The sequence below is a fragment of the Propithecus coquereli genome, unplaced genomic scaffold, assembly GCF_000956105.1.
Source record: "Propithecus coquereli isolate 6110/MARCELLA unplaced genomic scaffold, Pcoq_1.0 Scaffold1, whole genome shotgun sequence".
Lineage (NCBI taxonomy): Eukaryota > Metazoa > Chordata > Mammalia > Primates > Indriidae > Propithecus > Propithecus coquereli.
This window is the reverse complement of record NW_012133857.1, coordinates 23,878,829-23,885,803: the sequence shown is the minus strand read 5'-3', so window position 1 is coordinate 23,885,803 and position 6,975 is coordinate 23,878,829. Positions and strand designations below refer to the sequence as shown.

The 6,975-nt window shown below is 38.5% G+C and overlaps 1 pseudogene; it reads left to right on the top strand.

The window, feature by feature from the left end:
• Nucleotides 1-437: 437 nt before the first annotated feature.
• Nucleotides 438-989, top strand: LOC105816559 (annotated as a pseudogene).
• Nucleotides 990-6,975: the final 5,986 nt, after the last annotated feature.

Here is a 6,975-nt window from a genome sequence, read left to right as displayed (position 1 = left end):
GAGGTTTATAAATGGCAACCAAGGAAAACTGCCATTTGATCTGATGTCGGGGACGATATGCTTTCTTGGACCTGTTAATAGCCATCGTTTGTTGAGCAAATACTATATGTAGGCATTATGTTATGCAACTGTTTGAAATTATATATATACTTTTACCCAAGCTCCTTTGTCCATAGTGTTATGGAAGTGAGAAGCTGTACAATCATAGAGATTAAAGATTTTTTTCTCTTAGCCTTTAATATAAAATGAATGAAAGAAAGAAGCACAAATGTACATATCAGCATATCTGTAAGGATGTTCATTGCAGTGTTGTTTTGTGTGGCTGAAAATTAGAAACAACCCAAACGTTGAACAACAGGGAATTTGCTAAATAAATTATATAAAATGTAGTCATTAGCTTTCTCTTCCCCTCAAGCGGCCTGAGGTGATCTGTGAAAATGGTTCACTATTCATTTGACCCAGAAAACCCCACAAAATTATGCAAGTCGAGAGGTTCAAATCTTCACGTTCACTTCAAGAACACTTGTGAAACTGCCCAGGCCATCAATGGTACGCATACACGAAAAGCCACCAAGTATCTGAAAGATGTCACTTTAAAGAAACAATGTGTACCATTTTGACGTTACAATGGTGGAGTTGGTAGGTGTGCCCAGGCCAAACAGTGGGGCTGGACACAGGGTCGGTGGCCCAAAAAGAGTGCTGAATTTTTGCTACACATGCTTAAAAATGCAGAGATCAATGCTGATCTTCAGGGTTTGGATGTAGATTCTCTGGTCATTGAGCATATCCCGGTGAACAAACCCAAGATGTGTCGCCAAACTTACAGAGCTCATGGTCGGATTAATCCATACATGAGCTCCCCCTGCCACATCGAGATGATCCTCACTGAAAAGGAACAAATTGTTCCAAAACCAGAAGAGGAGGTTGCACAGAAGAAAAAGATATCCCAGAAGAAACTGAAGAAACAAAAACTTACGGCACGGGAATAGATACAACATAAAATAAATGCAAATAACAGTAAAAAGAAAAAAATAAAATAAAATAAAATGTAGTCATTAAAATGACAATGCAAAAGACATGGGGGAATGCTCAAAAGCAAATTCCTAACAGTATGTACAAGAAGATTTAAAAGTTTTATGTGTGCATAGAGAGTTGATTAGAAAAGACATATTTTAAATGTTAGCAATGACAAAAATTAATGTTAACCATAGTTATCTCCTGGTGGGAAAATGATAGATGATTTTATGTTCTTTTTTTTTTTCCTTATCTTTACTTTAAAAATATCCTACAATATGGAACTGGAAGCCGTTGTACTAAGTGAAGTATCTCAGCAATGGATAAAGAAATACCACATGTACTCACTTATAAGTGGAAGTTAAGTGATGGGGATACGTGGTCGTACAGAGTGGCATAATAGACTTTGGAGACTCAGAAGGAAGGAGGCTGGGAGGGAGATGAGGGATCACAAATTATCTATCAGGTACAATGTAGACTGGGTGATGTACCCAAAGCTCTGGCTTCACCACTGTACAATGCATCCATGTATCAAAAAAACCACTCGTACCCCCTGCACCTATTGAAATAAAAGTAAAGAAATAAAAATCTTACAATAAACATATATTACTTTGGTAATTTATAAAAATAGCAAAGGTTACAAAAAAGAGAGGGAAGGAAAGAAGGAAGGAAGGAAGGAAGGAAGGAAGGAAGGAGGAAGGAAGGGAGAAAAAGCTAGTTAAAAGATTTTAAGACAAATGAGGAGCCCAGGAAACATAAAAACCCAACATAACCCAGATAAGTTACTATTTCTAAAAAATTGGAGAATAATATTGTCCCCTTATGATTTAACTTTTCCTTCCTCTTGCATTTCTTAGGTTCATTTTTTGTGGATTGAATTGTTTTGGACAGAGAGATTTAGTTTTGACTAGGCAACTAAGTCTTGCAGTTTGCCCTACGTTATAAATTACTTGACCCAAACATTGCTCTGCTATGGGGATATCTAATAAGCACTTTATAAATGTTTTCATTTCAATTATCACCACAGCCAGATGCTTCAATAACAGGCACCATTTTTGAAATCCTGTTCACAGTTTATGAACTTGCAAAATTACTGAATCCATTCCCTGTGCCACACCACTCCCAGAGTATAAGTGAAATGCAAAATAAATAAAAAACAATTATGGTGATGAGAATGATTAAATTGCATAAAAATAAAATTATAGCTATTTTACTTGAACCTTGGAGAAACTTAATTTAGTTATAAAGGTAGAATAACGTGTGCTTTTGACTAGAAATTACGTTGAAATTAAAAAATGGAGGCTGCTATAATATCAGTTTTTCTAAATATTAATTTGCTAGGGTGGTTGAAAATTATGTAGAAGTGGAATGTGATTAGAAAATGGTAAGGTTTGTAGGGCTGGAGAGCCTGAGTGGGTGGTACCAGGACCAGCTACATAATTTGCAGGGCCCCTCGTGCAAAATTTATTATTAATCTCAAGATTGTGATAACAGAGACTAAACCAAGTGCAGAGCCCTTCTAAGCAGGGGGCCCTGTGTGGCTACCCAGGTTGCACACCCATGAAGTCAGTGTGGAAATACCAGAGTACCGGTCCCTTTCTGTCATCAACTTTGTGACTAAGCAAGTTATGGATTCCCTCGGAACTCTATGTTCCTCTTCCTTAAAGCCAAACGGATATTTTTCAGGAAATACTTTGTTGTAAGCAACAGAGATCCAACTCCCACTAATGTAAGCAGTCAAAGGAAGTATTTTGGGCTCACGTGACAGTTCAGAGTATTGGCTTTGCTTTAGAGCAGACATCAGGGAACCTTTTCTATCAACAGCCAGATAGTAAATATTTCCAGCGTCGTGGGCCTTATGGACTCTGTTGCAACTGCTCAACTCTGTTGTTGTAGCACAAAACAGCCACAAGTAAGATGTAAATGAATGAGCGTGGCTGTTTTCCAGAAAAACTTTATTTGTGGGCACTATATATGAGTTTTGTATCCTTTTCGTTTGTCACAAAGTGTTATCATTCTTTTGATTTTTTTCCAATCACGTAAAAATGTAAAAACTGTACTTAGCTCTTGTGTCATACAAAAACACAGGTCAAGGGCTGGATTTGACCTGTGTATTTAGTTTGATGACCCATGTTCTAGAGACAGAAGGCATTATTAGGTATTAGTGTCTTTGCATGTGTTCCTTTCTCAGTTGGCTCTGTCCTCTTTTGTTGTTGATCTGGTCCTTTTCCACTGCAGATGGACTTCCTCCACATGACCAGGTGATGGGAGGTGAGATGGGGCATTAGTTAGATTGCCAAGGAGAACTCCAGCCTTGCCATGCCAGTTTGGTTACCTCACAGGAAAGAAGGCTTCTTCTATCTTCCAGTGTCTGCAAATAAATCCTCTCTGACTGGATTTATTTGGCTTTTGCCCTTTTCACAGGTCAACTGCTGTGGGTAAATAGATGCGATATTCTGATTGACCAGCCTAAAGTCTTGTGGCTACCCTCTCCTGTGGCAGTTGTGGAGAGTAGATTGCACACATTTGCCATCCCTGTCAGAACCACATGCAGCAGTCCCCAACATTTTTGGCACCAGGAACTGTTTTCATGGAAGACAATGTTTCCATGGACTGGGGAGGGTCTCAAGATGATTCAAGCACATTACATTTATTGTGCACTTCATTTCCATTATTATTACATTGTAATATATAAGGAAATAATTATACAACTCACCATAGGTTGGTGACTCCTGATTAGAGGATGGATTGTTCTTCAAAGGTATGAAGCAAGGGATATGAATAGGAAAAAACAGTAGAACGTTGCTACAAGGACGATCGACAAAATATTCTTTTTTTTTTTTTGGAGACGGGGTCCTGCTCTGTCGCCCTGGCTAGAGTGCAGTGGTGTCATCATAGCTCACTGTAACCTCGAGCTCCTGGGCTCAAGTGATGCTCCTGCCTCAGCCTCTGGAGTAGCTGGAGCTATAGGTGTGTGCCACCATGCCTGGCTCATTTTTTAAAAAAATTTTTCTAAGTCCCTACATGGTTTTAATCATATCATGCCTCTTGTGTGCTTCACTCTCTAATGAAGAGGATCTCTATTGTCCATCTATCTTTTTCTGACCATAATGCTGTGTATGCAGGTGATAAACATTTCTCATTAAAATACAATCGAACTTAAAAAACTCTTATGCATCAAAAGATAATAACAACAGAGTAAAAAGGCAACCCATATAATGACAGAAAATATTAGAAAATTGTATTTCTAATGAGGGATTAATACGTAGAATTTATAAAGAACTCCTATAACACAACAGCACAAACCAAAAAACTGAGTTCGAAAATGGGCAAATGACTCAGACATATCTCTAAAGAAGATATACAGATGGCAAATAAACACATGAGTAGATACTCAACACTACTAATAACTAGGGAAGTGCAAATTAAAACCAACCACAATGAGATACCTGTTCACCTGCATTAAGATGAGTAGGATTAAAAAACAACTAACAAACACACACCCAATAACACATGTTGGTGAGGATGTGGAGCAATTGGGACCTTTGTGCATTACTAATGGGAATGTAAAATGGTGCAGTCACTGTGGAGAGCAGTATGGTGGGTCCTCAAAAAATTAAACACAGAATTACCATATGATCTAGCAATTCCATTTCTGGGTATGTGCCCAAGTAAATTGAAAGCATTCATCCAGAAGATAAATGGATAAACAAAATGTGGTATATACATACAATGGAATATTATTCTGCCTTAAAAAGGAATGAAATTCTAACACATGCTACAACACGGATAAACTTTGAAGACGTTATGTTAAGAGAAATAAGCCAGACACAGAAAGATAAATATTATTGTTTCCACTTACATGAGGTACTCAGAGTAGCCAAATGCGTAGAAACAGAACGTAGAATAATGATTACCAGGGGCTGGGGGAATTATTGTTAAATGCGTACAGAGTTTTAGTTTGGAATGATGAAAAAGTTCTGGAGATTGATGGTGGTAATTGTTGCACAATGATATAAATGCACTTAATGCCACAGAACTGTACATTTAAAAATGATTCTAATGGTAAATTTTATGTTACGTATATTTTACCATAATACAAAAATGAAAAGAAATGCAATTGAATCAAACTGCATTCCAGAGGACTTCCGTGCTCTGTGTAGTCTCCAGTAGTGGTAGTATAACACAGCACCCTCATGCCAAAGAAAGCTGGCTGTGAAGTTGAACCCCAGCCTTGTCACTTACGAGTTGTGTGACTTTGGGCAGGTAACTTACCTCACTGAGCCTCCCTCTCCCCAGCTCTGGAATTGGCATGATAACAATAGTAACAATCCCATGATGGGGGAGGTTATGAGGATGAGATAAGGATTGCAGAAATCTTAACCAAGTGCCTGGACTACAGCAAGCTTTCAGTGAGTTGAAGCTATTATTATGATCTCACATACTTTACATATGCTAAGTAATAAGGGCAATTTATGGAGTTTTTCAATGAGCTCTTTGCCTCCTGGGCTATCATCTGGGATGGAATCTCTGTGCAATCATCCATTTTCATGGATGTGCAGAGTCTTAATATCTTCAGTTTGCTTTAGCCTCACTCCCCCATCATCTGCCTAATGAACTCAGACCTGCAAAGGATGAGTGAACCAGATAGGTGAGGCTTGTCAGCCACCCTTGGCAGAGATCCATGACATGTATATCATTTAGTGGCCATTTTTGTTCTGCGTGTTTTCACCGCACTTCGCAGTTCTCATGTGTCTGTGCGTACTTGGGGCTCATGATATTTGGGGCGTGCTTTGTGACGTGACGAAGCCCGAGGCTACCTGGATATTATTTAATTAGGACAGATGTGTGTGCATTCCACTGAAGAGGCTGTTTCTGCTCTTGCTACATAATTCCACAGAGCATATCTTAGGGTACAGTTCCCTTTGAACTCTGTAAGAGGTTTGTCCTCAGATACGCATCCCAGCTCTTGGAACATGAACAGAAACTGAGCCCCTTTTGGGATCACTAAATAATATGAGTTAAAAAAGAAATCCAGTGTCATGATATAGCAGCAATTTGGGAAAGCTTGTTTTAAATATGGAGAAGAATATGTTAATATGCCTTTATTCATCAGGAATTTAGGCAAATTTAACCATTCTGAAGTTTACCTTTGTGCTGTCTATGAAGTATGGGTTATTAACTAAATGAACCAGATAAATAAGTTTAGGTAAATGTTTAACCCATTTTTGGAATCAACTTTTTTTTTAAGGATTTAACTGGGCCAGTTTCCAGGAATTCTACAAAATCCTTTATTCTAGTCAAAGTTATCTGATTCTGTTCCTTCCCAGGATTCCCCACTCTCCAGTTAGTTTTCTTCCATGCTATTTTATTATATGCCTCTGTCCACTAGGTAGGAAAGCCTGTTTCTCTCTCCTCGAATGCCAACTAAGTCATACAAAATTGACAGAACACCTAGTATATGTCAGAGTCTGTGTTAACCGTTGTGGTCACAGAGAGAAATGAGGCATTGGGGAAGATGAGGGCAGGGGTTAAGAGCATGCACTTGGTGTTAGGTGGACGCGGATTTGAGTCCTGGCTCTATCACATAACGGCTGTATCACTGGCCAAAGTTCTTAATCCCTGTGAGCCTGAGATTTCTGATGCATAAAATGTAGAGAATTCCAGTATCTTCTCCAGAGGATTGCTATAGAAATCAAATGAAGTAGAGTGTGTCTATTAAGCAGACATTTCAAGGGTCAGAAGCAGAACCCAAAATATTAGCCTGGTGCAAAAGTAACTGGGGTTTTGGACTGTGAGTTTTATTAATAGCATAATCAAAAAACAGGCTATAATGGCTCATATAACTGAAGATCTAGGAGTAGATTTCAGGAATAGCTGAATCCAGGGGACTTAATGTTATCAAGATTCTGCTTCTTTTTCCATCTCTAAGTCTTGCTTTCTTCTCTATTAGCTTCATTC